General features: G+C 44.2%; 1 protein-coding gene across 8 annotated transcripts in view; it reads right to left on the reverse strand.

The window, feature by feature from the left end:
* The window catches only part of BASP1 (brain abundant membrane attached signal protein 1), a 57236-nt gene that overhangs the window by 22742 nt on the left and 10915 nt on the right, over nucleotides 1–23579 (reverse strand). The window contains exon 1 of one of the 8 annotated variants that reach the window (XM_077896384.1): nucleotides 22042–22185. The exons of 6 other annotated variants lie outside the window; for them this stretch is intronic. The gene's annotated coding sequence lies outside the window, so the exon portion shown is untranslated. Of the gene's footprint in view, nucleotides 1–21739; nucleotides 21876–22041; nucleotides 22186–23579 lie in introns of those variants that run through there. One more of the 8 variants, XM_077896387.1, reaches the window with a different exon arrangement.

Raw genomic sequence — 23579 nt, forward strand, 5'->3', positions numbered from 1 at the left:
CACAGATTCTACAGGACTCTTAGATGTAAGGAGACTATACAAGAAAAGCTTGGGAGGTAATGCTAAACTATGACTCACGAGTCTGTTTTAACGGAGAAAATCCTAGCAAACTTATTATAGTATTAAGTGGGCAGATTATTTTACTATGTCAGGAACATGGAACCTAAAATAGATTAAGCTGAATCAAAGGAAAAGAGAATCTTCATTAGGACAGCACCCCCCCTCCCCCCGCTGACTAGACACCTCCCCTCACATCTCTGCACCTACGACGTTTTTCTATAAAACAAACAGACTCAGCTACTTCACCTCTAAAATTTGAGACATCTAAGATATTGGTACAATATATAGAAAATTCGCAGGTCCAGGACTAACTAGCTACATGTTTGGAACAATGGTTCCTCATAAGTAAATATATAAATAAAAGATGAGAATAAATTATCATGTAAAATAAAAATTAAAGCCATGTCGTTAGCCAGCTGGAAGACTGAAAAGACGCAGAGTGTGAATTAAAAGGACCTAAGACCACGCATAAAAAGAGGGATCACCCATTAAAATAAAAATCAGTTGTCAGAACATTGTTCAGTGTCAATGAAACGGGCTGGCCAACCCGGCATATATGAAATAAAGGCACCCAGCACAGATGGTGCTCTAGGATTTCGTCTCTCCACTTTATACTGGACCCCTTACCTAATTTAAGCCTAAAATGTCTTAGGAATCAGTACAAGCATGACATATGAAAAAACCTCATTATTCTAGATCACATGACTCACACTGTGACAACTCAAATGGGGGATTTGCAACTCTTCATCAAATTAAAATCTGAGAAATACACGTAGTTCTTCAAAACGGTCACTGAGTTCTTGACTATCTACAGGAGGTTCATTGCAAATTGGGCGTTTTTTTTGAATTATTTCATTTTACTTATTCATACAGATCTATTCCACCTGTAACGTAGCTCTGAAAGTAGACGAGGCTAAATGTTTTTTTCATTTAGGATTAGCAGAACTTGACAGTCATGCATGATTATCACAGACTCTTACGATCCCCCATACCCAGTCTTACAGTCCCTCCAGGCACTCGGACCTTTTACACAAGGAGAAAATAGTTTATGTCCTGTTAAGTCATGCAGAAGCCGAAGGTCACGCAGACACACAGCACTCAAAGGCTGTGAGAGTACAGGTACTAAAGGGGCCATCCTTATGGGCGCCTGGGTGGCTCCATCGCTTAAGTGTCCAAACCTTGATTTTGGCTCAGGTCATGACCTCAGAGTCTGGGATCAAGGCCCCAGTTGTGCTCCATCCTCAGTGTGGAGTCTGCTTGAGATTCTCTCTCTCCCTCTCCCTCTGCCCCTGCCCTAGCTCTCACTCTCAAAATAAAATCTGGAAAAAAAAAAAATGCCATCCTGTGTTACTGTAATGCATGCAGCCTAACTGGGAGGGAAAGGCACGTTTAAAGGAACATAAAAGGTGAACTCTAATTATTTTAGCAAAAATTTGCTCTATGACAAATAAATGAGAACTTAAAGCTAAAAAAAAAAAGAATCTGCTTAGGAGTCTTTACAAATTAATTATGCTCATTTGTCATAATCAGCACTTTTTTGCATACAAAATGCTAATGTCCTCTTACAGTTTGTTCTTTTATGAGAAAAAGCGATTTCCCTTAAGACTCTAGTCTAGTCCAAATTAAAAACTCTAAACTATGGTATAAATTAAAGATCTGCGATTTGGACACGTTGTAGAACTACTAACATGTGAATTCCACTTTGCAATGCTTTTCTAACATAGCCCTGCACACCTGCGGGATACAAATAAAAAATACCAGATGAGCTAATGTAGAAGGTTTTTCTGTTCTTTGAAGCCTCCTGAATGCACTGGAGTCTTCTTACCGCTGGGGAATAAAACGCAGGGGGACACCTGGGGGGCTCAGCGTTTGAGCGTGTGCCTTGGGCCCAGAGTGTGATCCTGAAGACCTGGGATCGAGTCCCACATTGGGCTCCCTGCAGGGAGCCTGCTTCTCCCTCTGCCTATGTCTCTGCCTCTCTCTGTGTGTCTCTCATTAATAAATAAATTAAATCTTAAAAAATAAATAAACAAACAAATAAAAAATAAAACGCATGAGAACCTGCCAATAGTGTGCGTATCCAACTCTCCTCTTTCTAGCCTGTAACACTAGGGGTTGGAGTGCAAACTGATGGTGATCAGAACAACTCAAAAGTCTCAGTCTGGTGATCATGGGGTTGACTTGGAAAATACAGATTATTTTGAGACATTTGGAAGGACACTGGTTAGCTCAGAATTCTATCAAGACTACATAGGACAAAATAGGAGAGAACAAAACAGGGACTCTGATTTCCTACTTTGCATCTCTTCTCCCCCAGCTACTGTCATTACACTTAGAAAAGATCATTACAGAGATACAGTTGATTTTGAAAACAACACTAGCTAAATACTTTTCTGACTTCCGGAAATCAAAAAGAATAACTCACTACATCCACAATTCTGTCAAATGATTTTACTTGCAGAATTAAACACAGAAATTCTGGCATTTATTGTTCTTCCAGAACAGGAGTTGGCAAAACTGGGTCACCTGCTTGTTTTTGAAAATAGAGTTTAATTAGAACACAGCCCATCCATTTGCACCACAGCTGCTATCTGTCGCACGGCTGACAGAGCCCAAAACATTTACCGTCTGGTCCTTGGAGGAAAAGTTTGCGGATCCCCTCTCTGTCTAGTCTTAGAGGAACACACCAACCAGTGACGTAATGCCTACTATCAGATGAAGGTGTGATTCAAGTCTAAGAGATGCCACAGAGATCAATCAGGCACTTTTTTTGGCTTGCAATAATATTATCAGAAAAGAAGATGGTCACATGGGAATGTCTGAAGATTGGGAAACAAGATAGTCTTTGTTGTCGTTGTCGTCTTCTTCTTCATTTTCTTTTTTAATTGTCATCGCTTACTCTGTGTGTTCTGACCACTTGAGGGCAAAGAGCCTCAGGTTGTGGTGTTAACACAGTATTTACCAAGTCAAAAACTCCTGACAGGTCACTGAACCTCTCGGGAAGCTGAAGCACAAAACCAATAAACCAATAAACCAATAACGGAACCAATAAACACGCTAGGCTTCCAAGCCTCAGTCCTATCTCCCTCTGCTGCATGGCAAAGAGTGCGTTGCCTAACCATGTAAGCCTGTTGTTCATATGCATGAGATGGTGATAATAATACCTCAGGGTGAGAGAAGATTTACTGAGAAGACCTATTAATGACTTAATGAGACAACAAAGACTTCAACGTGCTTCTTGCACTGACAGTATGGGCTTGTGGTGCCCTTCCGATTACATCACACCTAGCCTTCTCTGAAGTTAAAATGCTCATCTTTGTGATGCTTCCATAATATCAAACAATAGTCCAATGGTGAAAGAGAAGCTAAAAAACCCACAGCTACTGGGGAGCCTGAGTGGCTCAGTTGGTTAATCGTCCAATTTTGGGCCAGGGTCATGAGATTGAGCCCCAAGCTAGGCTCTGTGTTGCCTGTGGAGTCTGCTTAAGACCCTCTCTCGCCCTCTCCCTCCACCCCTCCCTGCTCCTCTAAAAAAATTATATTGAATTTAAAAAAACAACAACAAAAAGAGAAAACACAGCTATGGCTTCCCTCTAATTTTCCAAAGACCTGTCTTTCTCATTTTCAAGCCTCAACCTAAGCTTCTCTCTTCTGCTCATGACTTCCTTCTAAGGTTCACAGAGGCATCACCCTTGGTCCTTATCAATTCAACTCTTGCTTTTCCTGGGAGACTCACCCGCTGGCACAGTCCCGAGAGCCTTCTGGGATGCTGAGGGTTCCTCTGTCTTATGTCCACAGCTTACCCACTGTTACTTCCTGGGCTACAGACTCAGGTAAGCTGTGCTATTCCACGGACCCGACCCTGACATCTCTTGGGTACCTCAAACTCAAGATTCCTCCAGGTGAACTCATCACCACCTTTTCCACCTACCTGAACCTACTCCTTTTCCCATGTTCCCATCCGACATTAGAACTACCCCTACCCCATCCCCTGCCACCCAGGCAGATGTATAGACGTTTTGTGGACCAACATACACCATTGCAACCACCACCAATCTGGTATCCAACTCCATTACTACTAAGTGCTGGCAGACAAAATACGGCCTCAAGTGTTCTGGGTACTTCTGAAGAAAGAAAGCTTGGCATTCCAACAGCCATTCTGAACCATGAGGGCAGAAATCCACACGGAGAAGGAAAGCTGAATCACGGGAGCCTGGCACCTTGGAAACCCCACAGAACCGCCACATCAGCCCTGGAGCCCATCTTTGGAATTTTATGTAAAAGAGAATCAAACTTCGCTCTCATTAAGCCATTATAATTTAAAATTTTCTGCTCTATCTAGGCAAAAGAACCCAATTCTACCAGAGTGAAATTTCTCAAAACCACTCTTCAAGCAGCAAAAAATTCAGGTGAAAATATCTCAACACATGTGGTGATAAAATTATTCATGGGACTTCCCTCCCTGCCATGACCATCTCTCAAACACATACATTTCCCAACAACTGGTGGTCAGAGTATGGTAGCACCTGAAAATACTGAGTCTGTTCAATGAATTCACCACAAAAAAATATTACTGATGCTGTGAAAAATAAATAGTAACAAAAATTAGGTTGATTTTTAAGCACCTCCTGTGAAGCCAATGCAGCTAATGTCACAAAAGAGATACATGCATCAAAGAAGACATTTTCTATAAAACGCAGTTTTTGTAAAGAGCTAAGTGATATTTTAGAGTCAATGAAACAAACACCAAATTGGCATGGGTGTCTGTTAGTATGGAGACCAAAGAGCACAGGCAAGTCTTAGCAATCAGTCAAAGTAAACAGAATCCTCAAAACACATGCAAATGAGAAGGCTTAGGGATGGTCAAAAAAAAAAAAAAAAAAGACATAAAGAAAGAAAAAAGATATCAGATTGTGGGTTTAAGAAAAATCAACAAAATAGGAAGGTACAAAGCAGGCAAAGATAGAGAAATGTTAGTTACAAGAAAAAAGCCATTTATATAGAAAATATGAGAGTCTACATTGAAGGCATAGACTCAAGAAGAGACTGTGTCACAGGTGATTTTAAGTAGGATTTTTAAAAGGAGGGGGGCCCCTGTGGCTCAGCGGTTAAGTGTCTGCCTTTGGCTCAGGGTGTGATCCGGGGTCCTGGGATCAAGTCCCACATTGGGCTTCCTGCAGGGAGTAAATAAACAAAATCTGTACAAAAAAAAAAAAAAAAAAAAGAAAGATAGAAAAAATGATGGGAACTGCCTCACCCTGATTGAAGAGGATTGAAAGAGGTCTCTGGAGCTAGTAACTGAGTCTGGCTTTTCAAATTCCATGTCCGTAAAGCACAGCTATGGAGCCTTTTGCTAGCTGCCCTCCCCAGCCCAGACAACCATGCAGCAGACCATGGACTTTGCCACCCAAGGGGATGAAACTCTGACTTGCGGCCACATGCACACATCCAACAAGAGAGGAGCACCTATCTGAAATACCTTTGGATTTTCTTCTGGCTGAAAAAACAAGGCTTTGTGAGACTGACCCCGCAGTTCAGGTCAGATCCCCCCACCAAGAGGTGAGGCAAGGCGAGGCCTGCGAGGGGACATTTTCTGATCAGCAGGCCCTGCAGCCATGGGCCAAGGGAGTCAGCTCTCAAGCGCCCAGTAAAGTCCAAAAGTTGGAGATCTCCAAGAAAAAAAATAGAGCCTACAAAATAGAAAAAAAAAAAAAAAAAAAAGCTCCAGACTTTAAGGAGTCAGCACTTACGTGCTGTTACAGACTGGATGCTTTTGCAGCCCCACCAAATTCTCATAAGGAAACCTCATCCCCAGTGTGATGGTGCCTGGAGGGAGGGCCTCCAGGAGGTGGGTATAAGGTCCCCAGGGTGAAGCCCTGATGAATGGGATCAGTGCTCTTCTTACGCGGGCCCCAAGGAGCACCTGGCCCCCTCTACCACATGGGACAAGGGCAAGGACACTGTCCTCAATCAACCATGAAGAGGGCTCTTATCAGACACCGAACCTGTTGGTGCCTTGATCCCAGACTCCCCAGCCTCAAAGCTGAGGGAAATTAATGCTCATGCTTAAGCCACTTGCTCTTGGGGCTGTTGTTAGAGCTGCCCGAATGGGCTCGGACAGATGTTCCACCGAGCTCCTCCAAGTCAGCACATGTAGATTTATCCTTAATGTAAGATATATTTAATTTCAAGTGTGAGCATTTTCAAGTCTAATATGATGTGGTATTAGCACTCCATCATTAAGAGATGCTAGAACTTGTGGAGAGGTGGTACGTGACTAGAACAAGGTAGTCAAGCAGCAACAATATGTAAAAGCACTTTGTTATTGTTTTTAAAATATGTTACTTATTTATTCTTGAGAGACACAGAGGGAGAGGCAGAGACAGAAGCAGAAGGAGAAGCAGGCTCCCTGCAGGAAGCTGGATGCAGGATTCGATCCCACAACCCAGGGATCACGCGCTGAGCCGAAGGTGGATGCTCAACCACTGAGCCCCCCCCACCCCACGCCCCTGTAAAAGCACTTTAAAAGTTATTTAAAAAGCACAATTGCAGTGTGGCCCTGTATTTTTATCCAGATGTTAGGGCATCACCCAGTGTCCTCTTGTTTAACAGGGGCACCCGTTAACGTGCTTGTTTCAGGAAGCCGTGCGATCCTCCGGGCTGAAAGCAATTCACGTCCTACAAGTGCAACAAACACACTGTCTCCTCGCTTCTGGGTTTGAAAGAACACCTCGGCGACCGAACCTGGTCAATGCCCCAACTTGGCTACCTTGATGCTCAAGTGTACACAATGAGAACGTTCCACCGTAGAGCCCATGCTGCACCGTCCTTACCCCACAGAGCGCACAGCATCCTTATCCTGCTGAGCACGCACCGTCCTTAACCCAGGGAGTGCGCACCGTCCTTACCCCGCAGAGCTCACACTGTCCTTACCCCACAAAGTGCACAGCATCCTTACCCCGCTGAGCGTGCACCATCCTTACCCCGGCAGAGCGGCCACCGTCCTTAACCCAGGGAGCGCACACCATCCTTAACCCGCGGAGCGCGCACCGTCCTTAACCCAGGGAGCGCGCCCCATCCTTACCCCAAGGAGCGCGCACCGTCCTTAACCCAGCGAGTGCCACCGTCCTTACTCCGAGGAGCACACAGCGTCCTTACCCTGCGGAGCCCGCAGGGTCCTTACCCCGCTGATCGTGCACCATCTTTACCCCACTGAGCATGCACCATCCTTACCCCGCGGAGTGCACAGCATCCTTACCCCGAGGAATACACTGGGTCCTTACCCCGCGGAGCACGCACCATCCTTAACTGGGGAGCGCACACCGTCCTTAGCCCACAGAGCGCCACCATCCTTACCCCACAGAGCGCGCACCATCCTTACCCTGCGGGGTGCACAGCGTCCTTACCCTGAGGAGCACACTGCGTCCTTACCCCACGGAGCACGCACCATCCTTAACCAGGGAGCGCACAGCGTCCTTACCCCGAGGAGTGCACGTCACACTGTCCTTAGCACTGTCCTTACCGTAACAATCACTAAGCAGCACCATTTCCCAGACTTATGTCCAACCCAAGCTGGACTTAAGTTTAAATAATCCTGCTGAAGTGGCAGCAGAGCCAGATCCAAAGAGAGGCTGCTCTGATGGGCACACCTCTTGGTCACCTTCCCCAGGGAACAAACCCTGGGCAGGAACCTGGTCTTGCCATTCCCACAGTTCCCAAACAGTGGCTGAAGGTTCAGTGTGAGCCAGAGAGACTGCTGCACAGCTGAAGGGAGGATTCTAACACTGTGACTATGGGCAACCATCTACAGTATATTTACTGGAATTTTTTTTTTATACACACACATTTTTTCGGTTAGCTCTACACCTCATGGAGCGCTTGAACTCATGACCACAAGATCAAGAGTCACATGCTTTCCCGACTGAGCCCACCAGGCGCCAGGCGGCCCACACTATCAGTACTGACTCGAGTCAAACCACCTGTTCACTACCCCAGGTCTGGAATATCCCTCATCAGCTTGAACTGAGACAATCTTAAGTAACTGAGAACAAGACAAAGGAAGACTCATGACCCTGGGGCACTGGCCAGTCTGTGGCCAAGATAGCTTGACGGTGGCCCAGTTGCAGAGATTCACAGTTTCCCTGTTCACTAATGCCTTTCCCCCAGGAAACAGTGAGGCACTGTTAAAGAGACCACAAAAATGCTAAATATGTTCCAAATCCTCTGCAGTGCACTTATCCCCTGATTCTCATAACACAAAGTCTTACCGATTCTTTTAAGTTGAATCTGGGACATGGGACGTGCCAGGATGGATTTAGACTGCCATTCTCACGTGCTTAATTCTGGCCACTGTCTCACACTGAAAGAGGTACACTTTCTTAAAATTAACCCAGGAGTGACTCCGTCAAAGACCAGCTTACGTGCTGGGCCAGGAACTTCAGAGACCACATCAAAGGCGGCTCCCAGCCCAGCGCACCTTTTGAAGGAGGATTCCAGATAAGAGTTGGAACTTGCAGAGCAGAGTCTACAGACACACACCCATTGGACAACTGGTATTCGACTATGTCTTCACAGTTGGATGAAGACACAGTAACATTTAGGGTTTTCATTCCCTGGCACCAGAAGAAAACATCACCATGACCTGGCTGTGCGTGTATGCAGTTGGGATCCACATCCTTTCGAGCGTCTGCAGGGCTGTGGATCCAAAGCCTGTTGGATCCACGTCCAGACCTTGAACCCAAGTATAAGAATCTGACACTCAGAAATTGAAACGACATTTATAGGGTAAGGCAAGATGACGGACAGCAGTGGGGGTGCCTCTCCTCCACGGTTGCTGCCAGAGCTCAGATTCCCAGAGACCCGGGGTGAGGGGGGTGGGGTGTAAAAACACACTTTGGGAAAAGGTCTTTCATGGAGGGGTCTGTAAAGCAAATTGTGAAAACAGGCAATTCACTGAGGCTCCTCCTTCCGATTCCTCTAAGTTGCAAATACCCCGCACAGTACCATTCCTCTAATATACGTCCTATTCAGCAGAATTCGAATTTATTAACAACAGTTGAAATAATAACCAGAACCCCACTCTAAATCTAAAAATCGCCTTCCAAGTCCACTAGTTGGCATGGAGGGTAGCCACCTGGCATGAGTGTTACCCCCACTATCCACGTGACAACACTCGCATCCGAGGGCCATGGATTTGGGAATCTCGGTGCCGCTCTGTTAGAATGCACACTTTGACGAAATACCAGTCCCACTGGCTCCCCCTCATTGCTCGACGGCTATGGCGGCTCAGTTTTCAATATAGTTTTCAGGGTTGATGTGGCCGCGGCGATCTAGAATTTCTACCCTTCCCAGAGGTGTTTTACGAGAAGGGTTCCATTCTTGTCAGTACAGTTGAGACTGTTCTCTGAAGACACTAAGCCCGTCTTCAATGCTGGGACAAGCTATGGTGAATATTTCTGGCTAAAAGACCTCTTCCAGATGCTTTTTAAAGAAAGATGTAATTATTTATTTGAGAGAGAAAGAGAGAGCATGCTTGGGACGAGGTGCAGAGGGAGAGGGAGAGAGAATCTCAAGCAAACTCCCCACTGAGCGTGGAGCCTGATGCAGGGCTGGATCCCAGGGCCCTGAGGTCATGACCTGAGCCAAAATCAAGAGTCAGATGCTTAACCAATTGGGCCACCCAGGGGCCCCGTCCTCCAAATACTTTTGAGTATGATGGGCTCTACTCTGAAGCCCTCTCCAAGAATTCTAGAAAAACTCTAGAAAATGTCTTTCCCATTCTACAGTCTTCTTGACATTTTTTTCTCTGTCCACACGTGTCACTGATACTATTCAACTTATCGGTAATTCACTAAATTGCCCAGTTTTATATTTCGACTCTGCAAAAGTGAACACAAGCTCAAGCATCACACACACACCCTTCTGAATCCTGATGCTTCCAAATAATCCATCCTGATGCCAGCTGAGTTATCCCACACAATGAATTTATTCCCTATGATCTCAATTTCTCCTCTCTCTCCTTTTCTTTTCTTCCCTCCCTTACCCCTTTCTGTATTTTTGTCTTTTCTCACCCCAGCAAGTTTCCTCTGTATTTTTCTAACAGTAAGGGAGATACTCTGCCCCCCGGGGAACAACTTTGTAACTTTTTAGGCAGAGCCTAATAATTTCTAAAAGCCTATAAAATCATACAATTTATTTATCATTAATCTCAGAATTTTATACATTAAATCGCTGAGGTGAGAATGTTTACAAAAGAAATGGAATTACTCATAGAGGCAAAGTGGTATTTGCAGATTTGTATAGATTTATTCACAAAGTATCACGTTTGGCATTTAATTTAGCATTTACACAATGTCTATTAACAATTGGAATGTAATAGTGAAACCAAATAGTGTTAATGGAATAGCTCCACTGAGGCAAAAATAGCATCAACAAGGATAATAAAATACACTCCGTCTTCAAAATGAGGGAGCAAAAAATAATTCGTAAAAAAAAAAGACATTTTAATTTTAAAATAATTTTAATATTAATAATTTAAAATGTTAAACGTGAACACAGTTTAATGCAATTTATTTGATAGCCACTATGGGGGGCGATGTCTTATTTCCACACTGACATTTAACTACCTCTTTAAAAACTGTAATTATGGTATCGTTAATGCACGTCAGTGCAAATATATATCCCATGACATACTCCTATCAAGTCCTAGTTAGGTTCAAATGCCCCTTGGGGTCAGACAGTATGGACAATCGTAGTGTGTGTGCGGGGAACCCGGAGTCCCCCTTTACCATGAGTTCCCTCCTCCCTAAAATGCAGGTTGAAGAGGCGACTCCCAGGATGCAAGGTCAAACCCCAGACCGCAGGAGTTACCAAGCACCACACAGGTCCCCTGATACTCGCGGGTAACACAGTCCTAAGCCAGCATGTGTTTTCCTGATACTGGGTGACACTCTTACACTTTATTAATGCTTAAGTTTCACTACAATTTTTACCTGTACAGACAAAGCAAAGCAAACAGCAGCGACAACTATATAAAATCGAGTCTGAAGTTAAAGCAGATCACTCATGAGCATAAACCCAATTATACTGGCATGAATTAAATTACTTGTTAAACACACACACACACACACACACACACACACTGCTGGGCCAACCTTTCATCTTACTACTCCATCCTCCAGACCCTGGGAAGGTGTAATGTACATTTACTTATCAAGAAGGTATCTATGGGAAATATTTAACATGTAGATTCCCATAGAATAGAACCTTATCCTCTATTTAGGTTTGAGAACCTAAAATATCAGTTAGAAATCTCGAACTTGGGATGCCTGGGTGGCTTAGTGGTGGAGCATCTGCCTTTGACTCAGGCTGTGACCTCAGGGTCCTGAGATCGAGTCCCACATCAGGGTCCCTGCAGGGAGCCTGCTTCTCCCTCTACCTGTGTCTCTGCCTCTCTCTCTCTCATGAATAAATAAAAATATTTTAAAAAACAAAGAAAAGAAACCTCAAACTCTGTTTTTCAGTTAACAGTATAAGCAAATATTGGCAAAGCATTAAATTTACCTGATTGCACATCGTACCCAGCACATACTACACTGGAGAAACTGTGCCTGATGAACATTCTGGCAAGAGCTCTACTGCTTTGTTTTCTGTGGGTAGAGGATAAATATTCATTGAAGACATACGAAGTATGGGATGCTGGAAATTGAGCCCTACATGGAACAGCTGGGGCTGGTAGCACACAGCTGACATTACAGGCTCACAGGGGAGATGGTTAAGAGTCATGCACAAATAAGACAAGTTCACCAACAATAAGATCTCACAATAAGACACTGTCCATGAATCAGCAAGACAAATTCATGGACAAAAGATTTACAACGTGTCATAAATGCTCTAAGGAAACAGAGATGTAGAGATGAGATGGGAAAGAATAACAGTAACCACCACTCCATCTTCAGGTGTGCCCCCCCCCCCCCCGCCTGGCTAATCCATACAATAACTGGAATTAGACCTCTTTCATGTGAATTAGACATAAAAGTAACTGGAGTTGAGGAGGGTGGAGGAACTGGCTCCAGCTAACGTAGACACATACAAGGTGTGAAGTGAGGACCCAGGTCCAGGTGGATCTATCACGACACCCCTTCATCACGTAGGCAAAGGGGCCGGGGTAGGGGGCATCTGGGACACCAGTGGCCCTCGGGAGCCCTCAGGCACAGCAGTGGCCATGTGCCCTGGCTCTGCTCGAGTTCTGGGGCAGATCTACGAGAGCTTCAGGATCTAGTTCACTTCCAGCAAATGCAGCCCATGGACAGTACTTATGTAATGAAGCTGAATAAAAGTTACCCAAATTGGAGGCAACATGTAACTTTTCCTATTGACTGGGAATGCTTCCGGGAACTTACTAGCCTGGAATGTGGACCAAGAAGGGGCAAAGTCACAGTGGCCACAAATCTCTTACTTCTTTCTCTGTGTCAAAATTCCATCATTTGTACAATGGGATAACAACAACACCCCCCTCATCGGGTTGCTCCACCTGAGAATGTCAGTCCCTGGAAAGCTGGGAGCACTGCCTGCGTGGCACCTGGTTAAGCCTGGTTCAGGAACCAAAAGGTTTTATTTGGTTGTGTCATAATTAAAAGAGATTATATAAAATGTTGTAAAAATATCATTTAAAAAATGAACTCTCTGCAGAGTTTTGTCTTCCCTGTAATGATGGTTTTATGCTGTCAGCTTAGAGCCGAAATCACATCAAGCCAGGCTTTTTATTTAGGAGTCTTTGAAATTACATCTCTATTAACAGTTCCAACTACAGGACTACAGGCTGAAAGAGGAAATGCAAACATCATCACATGGTGAGAATGACACTTCCAAAGGCTTCACCGCCACCATGGTAGTTAGTAGTAAAAAGGATTCTCAATAAGTACGTATTCACAGATTTGGAGGGAATCCAAACTAGAAGAGTTTTGCCTCACTAATTGAAGCCTGGATTTTCAACCGTAAGGGGACGATAGGAGACACAAATATGCCATGCATATCTGAAATCCCAGCTGGGCCCTCATGAGAATCAGCCTTGCTTTGCAAGGCCTTGGAAGGGAGATGAATGAAGCTGTAATTTGGATTGAGCGCCTGGGCCACCTAAACACATCCTGGGGACACTGAGGCCTCCATCCCAGGATGAGTGTGAGGTCAACAATGATCACCAAATCTACGGCCTTCTGCTACAGGTACCAACACTGACCTGTTTATTCGGATCCTGAATCTGGAGGCTTCAAAAATGGTTTATCAAGAAAAAACAAAGGGAGCGAGAAGACTTTTCATATATGCCATATCTTCTTCCAGAAGGAGCTAAATATGCCATGTGTAATATTTAGTTGTGTCCAGGTACGAAGGAGGTACGTGGCTTTATCTGTCAACTCATTTATATATTCTATTGGATGAAGCCACCCCACTGGCTTCTTATATGGGTAAAATGAGGAAGAACGAAGCCAATCCTTCTTTCCTAGGCATTTATCAGAACTAGACACTCCTCATTTGAGTGGAAAAATACTCAAAAATTTACCGAAGTTGAAGAGAAAGCAGATGATTAACAGTTTATACTCAAACAGAAATTTCCATGTATTCTTTGAAAAGTCATTGTCACACCAATATTTAAATGCAATTCATAATGAGTCATGTTTAAATAGCAATATCATTTATGTCACACTTCAGATATTTACCAGAAATTATGAACAGTTCCCGGCACTAGGAAATAGGATGACAAGCTGGAGATGATGTGAGGCAGGCAGAGTGACGGGGGGGATAAAGAGGAAAAGGTGAACCAAGTCTGATGGGAAAGGGCCATGGTCACCCTCAGGCATGTTCAGTTGAGACCACGTGGGGGCCAGGCAAGCATTTCTCCTCGTTTTCATGGATTCCACAGAAACCCCTGACCACAGAGCATCAAATGCTCAACACGGAATATTAAAGGTTTCTGTGCACCGTTCTGAAGCTTGACATTCATCTCCATTAACACTTAACTACACGTTTCATCAAATAAACATCAAATTATTCCCAAGATAAACATTGGTAGGTGTTAGTTGAAAGGGAGAGACGGGAGGCTCAAGCTTCTTCAGTGTCTTTGAAGTTTAATTTTGGTTTCAATAAAAACTCAGAAAGGCAGCTATGTCAATTGAGTTGGTTGAAAACAGTGACTACTTTCCTGTGTAAGAAGGCTGAAGGCTGAAATGATGAGAACCGAATGGATCTGTTAAGATTTTAAGAAGAAGGAAAAGTCCAGTGCTGTTCTTTAAAAAAAAAAAAAAAAAAAGCAACTTCAATACAGAGAAAACAGAAAGGCACCTAGATAATAGACAAAAAATATTTCAAGTCAAAAACCAAATATAGTAGCAGTCGAAGTGCCAAGCTGAAAAGACACGGATTCCCCCAAGAAAGCATTCACATAACTACGCAGCCTCTTCACGCACACACGGTGTTGTGCTCCGGGTTGGGGACACAGGTGCTCTGACTTGAGAACACAGCATCAGGGAACATCCAGCCAGTTAGGTGATGGAAGCCCCATTGAAATACCTCATTCCCACGCACGGGTCCACACCTGAAAGGCCTGCAAGTTCAACCACAGACTTGAGTGGTTGTCCTTCCCCAGAATGAAAGCTCTCCAAGGCACTAGAGCAAAGGACTGCAGCCTGTGCTTCAACCCAGAGCAGCATTCCTGGTGAGCTCAGAGGAAGGTTCCTCATGTCCCTAATCAGATAGCCCTATCAGTCCTTGTTTCAACACTTTCGTGAAGAATCCTTGGGTGTTTACTGCAGTGTGGGCTGGAAGATTCCATGAACAAGCTTTCAAGTTCTACAGAAAAATTCCAGAGCTTTTGAAAATTTCAGGGGAATTACACAGCAACACACCAGCTTTTTTGATACACAGAATTGGGACTTATTTATATCAAGACTGCCTGTTAAAAAATTTTTTTTAAATATGGATCTAATTAAACATGTGCATGAACCACATCTAAAATATTCAACCTTTAAATATCAGAATCTCTGAGGACTTATAAATCTTTAATCCTTAGTATTAAAATATTTGGGTTTTTTGTTTCCCTTTGTTTAACAATGACACGAAAACTAAACCCGTAAGACATACTTGCAGAATATACTCAGCAGCCATTTAACTATTTAGGCCGGAACATCAACACAAAGGGAATTTCCTATTTACCAGCCGGGAAATTAGCTCTCTGAATGATTTGCCCAAAATCACCACCGATGTATTCACTGGTTTAACACCTGTAATGAGAAGTCATTTTTGCTTTGAGAGGTAGAATAATAGAATAATCTCAAGGACTAATACACTGATTCACATTGAGGAATTACTCTGGCCACCTACTGCCTGACGTTCTAGGGAACCCACACTTAAGCAGACAGGGTTCCCATGAGAAATGACCATCTGCCAGTCAGCCAGGACGGATGGCAGGTAATACAAATCTGACCAGAAGCGGAAGGCTGGAGGAACGAGAAGACATTGGCAACCACCCTTGCCCTAAGCTTGCTGAGATTTAAAAAAAAAAGAAAAAAAAAGAAAAAAATCATGTTCAAGAGTCTCAGTTTTTTCTGTAAACTATTTGCAACCTCGGAGTCCAGAGAATCCAGCACTTTTGGGCCAGAGGGACTAGATATGGAAGAAAATAGAATTCCCATAACAAAGCACTGAGGAAAAATCATGTTATCTACATTAGCACTGCAAACTGACCCAATTCAGAAGAGGCTCTGGAATTAACATTTTCCAAAGCAGATTTTATCAGAATAAAATGTTTTCTTTGCCCAGAGATACCCCTTCTTTTCATCATATGTCATGTGTTAATTTCGAAGTCATTTCCATGCACCCCCAATTCGTGTTCCTAGCGATTACACTTCTCTCCAGAATGAAGGACAAATGCCACTTATACTTTAGATTCAAGAAGTTAGCCTCCCTAGAATAAAGATTTGAAGGGTCCTGCAATCCATTGTGAGATTTTCTTAGAATCTTGAAGACAGAAGCAACAGCAATTCTTCCGTCATTCTCTCCAGCCGAGGGCCCTGTCAGGGAGCGAAGCTGCCAGGAGGGAGCACCTGCTGCGGACATCTCCCCAAGATGGTCCTCCCTCAGGCACCGTGTGGTAGAGACGCGACATATACTCTCACTGTGTTTTCATTACTAACTAGTTTTGGAAGGCCCTTCCTTCCATTTCTCATCCCTAAAGTGCTTTGTTTCTGATGGAAATGTAAGCTGTATCAATGGCTTTTCTATCTGATAATTAAGACCTTTAAATGAAACAATATCAGTCCTGAATATCTCAAAAGTGATAGTCACAGAAAACTCTTTAAATAGTTGCCAACTAAACTTGGAATATCTCACGTGGCTTAGTCAAGTGAAGAGGCGGGTCATCTGACCTACAGTAGAACAGAGAGAAGACAGAAGCAATGACTGATCCAATCCAGGTGGTTAATTTGACGGCTATCTTCGGGCCGATGCCTCTCCCATATATCGAGAGGCCAACACTGTCTCATTGTAATTACTGGTGTGCTTGTTTGCTGTCACCGACTGGAAGCTCCTTAAAGGAAGGCAACCACCAGTCTTTGCATCTCCCAGCTCATTCAATAAACAAACATTAATTCTGCATGGTTTAATGTGGTTTGTATTTCCCCACGTTGCATTTAACAACAGAAAGATCCCACGTTGGCTGCTCATTTGAACTACTTTTAAAAAGCTTAGTCTTAAAAAAAAAAAAAAAAAAAAAAAAAAGCTTAGTCTTGACTCAGATCTTTACATAAAGGATACATTCATCACAAAAGCCGTATTTGTATCTTTTCACTATATAATGTGTTTTTTTTTTACTTACAGCTGCAAATGTGTGAGTGTACCTCATGCGCACCCACCCCAAAACAATAACATATGGAGCAGCAATAGAATAACCTTCAAAACTGAAGAGGGTGAGGTGAAGCACGTGCTCATAACGACTGAAGATGGAGGCCCAGGTGAATGTTCCTAGAATTCGAAGACGACTGAACCTAAACCTCTACAGCAATATTGCTTAATTGACTTGCTTAATGCAAGTCACATCAGAGGGTTTAAGGAAAAATAAAGGATGGAAAATATCATCCAGTAAACTGCTTGGAAATACACATCAAAAGGCATATCTGTCATCCAGTTTGTGTCATAAATTCCTGCTCAACCATCGATACCATGTCATTCCAGCTAATTACATATTCCAAGTACCTAACCTACAACGAGGCCAAGGCTTCCAAACAGAATATGAAGTTAGGGAGACTAAATGGTGCCTCCTAAGAATAAAAAAGTTAACTGTAAAGAGGTATCACTGCCCTTTCTATTCTACTACTCAATTTAAACCAACCTGGGTTGACCCTATGGATCGGACAACCTACAGCTGCCCTCTCTCCCTTTTCCTGATGGCCAACTTCTTCGATGGACACGGAAGTGCCCTTCTGTACCCTGGAATGAGGGGCATTAGGGGAAGGAGGTCCCGGCGGCAGAGAATGCCACTGGCTAATCCATAAACTGAATTCATTTAAAATGAGACCACTTAAAGACTAAGTATTGATTTAACAGTCAGTATAAGTAGCAAGTGTTTTGGGTATGAATCATGTGCATGGTCTCAGACCCCAACTCAGCTCACAAATGTAGCATTAAGGATCCCAATCATCTCAACTATAACTACACTTGAGTGTGTAAAAAAGAAACCTGTTATAACAAAAATTTTGCAAATAAACTACCACTATCTAGAATGAGCAAATTGTGATGGTCAGATATAGGTGTACTGAAACCCTGTATTATTATTTCTTAAATACAGGTTGATCCAGAAATCCATTTTGTATCAACGTAAAGAACTAGAAGCATTTTTTTTTTTTTTTTACTTCATAAGAATTCCATCAATAAGACTTGGCTTTAGGAAACCAGACACAGATCTATGAGAGATCTCAGAATTGACACTGAGAGTATTTATTGCTCTAATCGCCTTGGTTCAAACTAAAGCACAATGCTCAGGGAGGAGACGAAGTGTATGAAAACAAGGAGGAGAGGAATCACAAATGATGTGCCCCCCGCCCCCTAAAGGAAACACTATGGCCTTTGCTAAAGGTTCATTATCAGCTGGTGCCTGGACTTGAAGGCAAAGCAAATAACAACATTCCAAAATAGGCCTAATTTGTACAGAATGATGCCAAATGGCCAAATGGAACATGCTCTTCTGTGCATTCGGCCCCTTCTGCAACCAACAGGTTCTGAGCTAGAAACTGACACCCAAAGATGAAGGAAGCTAGCTAGCTCCAGGCCTGGAGGAATGCACAAGCTGGAATAAGTGGTTACAGCACAGAACCTGGGCCAAATTTATTTTCACTTTGTTATAACCAATAAAATGTGCAAAGATTTAAAGCCACATGGCATCTGGGGGCCTACCACGCCCAATCTCACAAAGGCTCTTATGAAAAATGCATGGGTGAAGTCGTTCGATAATGATTGATCCAGTCTGAACCCATGATATCTGGTAACTTGGAGGAAAGGGTGAGGACTAAACCTAAACCAGCCCCGGCCTCCATTCGCTGTGGTTTATTTCTGAAAAGATTCCATAGTGTAACAGTGCTTGTTCCCCACAAATAATACAGTTTCACTCTTCCTTGGAGACTCTACCTAGGGAGGAAGATTAGATGCATAAGCCATTAGTACTAATTATTGGTAATGTCTCAGGGCTTTAGGACAATTACTACTAAAGTTACTGCCTGGAAACAGAATAATCACACTAATTGGAGTTCATCCTATATTCATCTTCATAGTAAGCACAACCCTGAGGTGAAATTTGGTGTCCATAAATGGAAGCCATTTCAGCTGCCAAAAGTGATTTTCCAAAGATGCAGGCCCCCCATGAATAGAATGAAGAACAAACAACCTTGCACCCTGTGAAGCGTGGCGAGCGTGGTATGCACCAAAACCGTCTTACAAGAACACTGAGAAGGGGCAAAAAACCAATATGTTCCCGCCTTCTATCCTTTTCATCCAGAGGAGTGGAGACAGCAAATAATCACATCCGCTTTGACAAATGCAAGAACAAAAATGCCAAGTACTACACAAGGTGAGGACAGGCAGGAAAGGCATCTCTGAGAAAGTGGCATTTAACTGAAGGGTTCTTGGCCAGTGGGAGAAAGAATATTCCAGGCAGAGGGAACAGTAGGCAAGAGCCTGCATGCAGCAGCCTTGAGAGAATGAGGGTGGACAAGAGAGAAGGATGAGGGAGTTTGAAGAGGAAACTAGAAGATACATGTGCAGGAATTTACAGATTGGCAAGGATTTTTATATTTTATTCTAAGTGGACCAGAAAGTCATGATATAAAGTCTTAGGTAGAGGGATGTAGCAGGGTATTAAGGCAGTAATCAAAGAGAGGAATAGAAGCCTTAGAAGCTTCTGTGAGGTTCATGGCTTAGAGCAGAGGGTACTGAACATACAGAGAGACAATGACAAGGGAGGCTTACGGAGCTGGGTCACCAGGAAGAGCCCAGTTTTAGGGAATCAGAGGAAAAAGGATTGACCAAGAATAAGCATGAAATGAGGACCATGGACATCAGCTTGAAAATAGACATTGCGTAAATTAAAGAGCTAAAATTAAAAATCCTATTACTTGCAGCACATTTTATGCAGAAAGTAATTGACCACGTATAAGCTTTTATAAAAGACACTAAATAGTACCAACTTTCAATTATTTCAGGGTCCGTGGTTTATCTGGTGTAGTAAAATTGAATTGTTATATTCAATTTCGTGGTGGATTAATGAGGTAATATTTTCATTGCCATAGTTAACACAACATGACGTGACCTGAAATTTGAAATACAAGGAGGCAATGGGTGAGTCACTCCAGAGGACACCCTCCAACCCTGCTTTTTCAGAAAGTCTCTCAAAAGTGTTAAGCACAGGCATATGCCCACATCCGCATTTGTTGAGAATGCCCCTCAAAAAATCCCATAAGTATCATTACTTGTTTCGTTATTTGGAAAGACCCAAAATTTATTAGCCTTGATTTCTGAAGTCATCAAGACTTGACACAATTCCTCACACTTCTCACCGTCCACTCCCTAGTGTCCCAACTGCATGCTAAGTAAACCTTTCATCAAAACTCTAACCGCTTCTCACACACTTGCCTTTGCTAAAACCCGTCTTCCAACACCTCCAGCCATGGAAACCTGCTCCATGGTGAGACTGCGTGTGGTGAATCCCTACCAGGAAGCCGTGATGCTAGAGGAGGATTTTAAATCAGCCTACACATCTTTTCTACTCTTTCCTTTACAATAAGTTCTCTCTGCCATTGTCACGATTGGTAGGACATTTTAAAAAAATTTTTTTAAAGATTTTATTCATTTATTCCTGAGAGACACAGAGACCCAGGCAGAGGGAGAAGCAGGCTCCATGCAGGGAGCCCGATGTAGGACTCAATCCCAGGACCCGGGGGTCACGCCCTGAGCCGAAGGCAGATGCTCAACCACTGAGCCACCCAGGGGCCCTTGGTAAGACATTTTTAAAGAGGGCTTACCTCCAAATAACTCCATTTTCATTTACTCAAACTAGCTAGTTCTTTACACTGTACTAAGTAAATCTTTCTCTCACGTCCTTTGTTCGCGCTCTTGTAATATTTGGGTATGTGCATGTCCTTGCACATGGGAAAGCCTATGGGCAGGGGCAGAGAATCTTAACAGGATGCCAGAGTACAACCCAGGTTTCACCACACACTACTACTTGCCGGTTGGTGGCAACTGCCCAGGGCGCGGTGTCGAGAATTCCAAGGCCTCTTGCAGGTACCAACGTCCACCATGACCACAAGGGAGCAAACAGTACCTGCCTACACCCTTTGCCATCCCCAGTCCAATGAAGCCACAAAAACATGACTTTGAACCTTACGCCAGGCTTGACATTTTCTAAGGACATGAATCTTGGGGGGAAATTAACTTCCCTGCATCTCATGTCATATGGAGGCACTTGGGTTTGTCCCACATGGATTGGTGAGGACCAAACCAGGGGCTCAAGCACCATCGATTCTCTCCACCCTCTTCTGAGGGGCAGGGGCGAGTGAAGCAGCTTTTCACACGGGACTTTGGAATGTTCCTCACCATAGACCACCTTTCCTAGTATGAATGAGCATGAGTTGTTACAGGTTGAGCTGTGTTCCCACAAAATTCATACGTTGAAGCCCTAACCTCCTAACAGTATCTCAAAATGTGACTCTATTTGGAGACCGGGCCTCCAAGAGGGTGATTCAGGTAACATGAGGCCATGAGGAGGGGGACCTTAATCCAGCAGGACTGCTGTGTTTACAGAAATCAGGAAGAGACACCAGGGGTGGGTGTGCGCACCAGATGCAAGAGGTCCCAGCGAGAAGGCGGCCACCGCAAGCCAAGGAGAGACAGAAGAAACCAAGCGTGCCAACACCTTGATCTTGCACCTCTAGGCCCATACGTGATGCGAAAACCAATTTCTGTTGTCTCAGCCACGCAGAGGGTGGTGCAGTGGGAGCCCCAGGAGACCAAGACAGGAGCGCCCCGTCCCTCCCTCCTCACACTCAGACACCAGGACAAAGGAGCAGGGGGCATACTAACAATGGGTCACTGAGGGCTGACCCAGAACAATGCGGTTCTGCTGGCTTTTTCTACTTACCAGAAATCCTGCCCACACAAGGGGAATCCAGACATGCCCAGAACAGAAAGGAATGGTGTTCCCCTCTCTCCGGCCAGAAACCCAGCTGCAAAATTACCGAACAAGAACCTCCAAGCACGGCCCGTTCCAATCCTTTTCAGAAGTGTTTCACAAACCTCTGTTTAACAAGTAACGCCACTGCTCACAGGTGCCCCCTCCCCCCGGCCCCCTGAGGACCAGACCGCTTAATTAGGCAGGGCGATGGTTCAATACGTTCTCAGAATCATGTTTAAATGGGAATGCCAATTAAACCGCACACTCACCACCATGCATTTTAATCCTCTAAAACAGTTGTGTAAGCAGTGAGATGATTTCTCTGCCCGGCAAACTATGCAAACAATTGCCAACACGCCAGGGCCTGCTGGGTTGGTCGTGCTCTGCGCTGCTGCTACTAACAACTGTCTCAATGCCCCAAGGGTCTGGGTTGCCTTGGCTTGGGCTTTGCAGAACCCTCCCCCCACTCCCCATGTTACACCCTCTTCCAATAGGAATCCAGCCCAACGCAAAACTGGCTTCAGTTTTTTTTTTCACTCCTCTTAGAAACAGCAGTGACATTTTTCGCAATATTACATCATCCTGGACTTCCTTGCCTTTTATCAGAGATTCTTGGCTACCTCACTATAGAAAGGAGTGACAAAAGGTCCTCCTTTGGTCCTATGCCCAGCCAATGGGCATCGATTCTGAAGCGAGAACTGCAAGCAGTGGCTCTTGGCTTGAAGAAGAGCAGTTAAAGGGGGAATGGGAGTACACCTGTCCCAGGGGGCCAACTGCTCCCTGTAGGTAGCACCTGCTAACGTCATGGTGCTTGCTGCTGGAAGCAAGGCCTCAGTCAAAGACTGTGTTACCGTGGGCAGCACTCAAGTTCAAAGTGCGACAGAGTGGCCTTCTGTAAGCAGGACGGGCTAATTAACACTGTTGTTTCGGTGGTGGTGGTGGTGGGAGGGGGTGATGCGAAGCCGATGGACATTTAGAGTCACTTTTAGAAAAATTCACGTTTTGGGGCCCCTGGGGGGCTCAGTGGTTGAGCGTCTGCCTTCGGCTCAGGTCGTGACCCTAGGGTCCTGGGATCGAGTCCCACATCAGGCTCCCCGCAGGGAGCCTGCATCTCCCTCTTTCTGTGTCTCTCATAAAAACTAAATAAATAAATAAATAAATAAATAAATAAATAAATAAATAAATAAAATCTTTTTTTAATTCACTTTTTGTTACACTCTCTGATTCAGAGTTGGTTGAATGTTGAACCTAAGATCTTAGAAACATTACGAGAGCTCCTTTCCCACCGCGTTTATTCCATTCCCTATTCCAACTACCATGGAAGTTGGAATACTTCACTCTTACCTTAGTGAAGTCCCGTGGAATAGAATTCCACTGTGTTAAAGTCACTTCTGTCTGCATTGTGGCCAGTCGGGGTCTCCTAGGATGGCCACCCACCCAAGAGACTCCAGGACAGATGAAATAAAGCTAAACTCTCTGGATGGTGGGAACAAACCCAGTCAGGTCAGAAAGGAAGGAGGGAAATGGAGTGAGCTATTAATGTTTTTATTTCTTACACCAGCAAGACCTTCCATGAGACTTCTCAATCATCAGCCAACCACTGGACTGGATGAGGGACAAAAGTAACTTGCAGACGGTGGCCGCGTGAAGAAAACACATACCTGAGAAACCATTATTCATCTTGAGTTAACAACCTTGTAGAGAACGTTGCTACAAACACCTGTTACCACGTGTCTGAGAGCCAAGCCCTGGAAATTCTAGAACCAGGTTTCCCAAGTCCAGTTGGGTGAGCCCTGGGAATTCGAGA

This window comes from Canis aureus, chromosome 4, assembly GCF_053574225.1.
Source record: "Canis aureus isolate CA01 chromosome 4, VMU_Caureus_v.1.0, whole genome shotgun sequence".
NCBI lineage: Eukaryota > Metazoa > Chordata > Mammalia > Carnivora > Canidae > Canis > Canis aureus.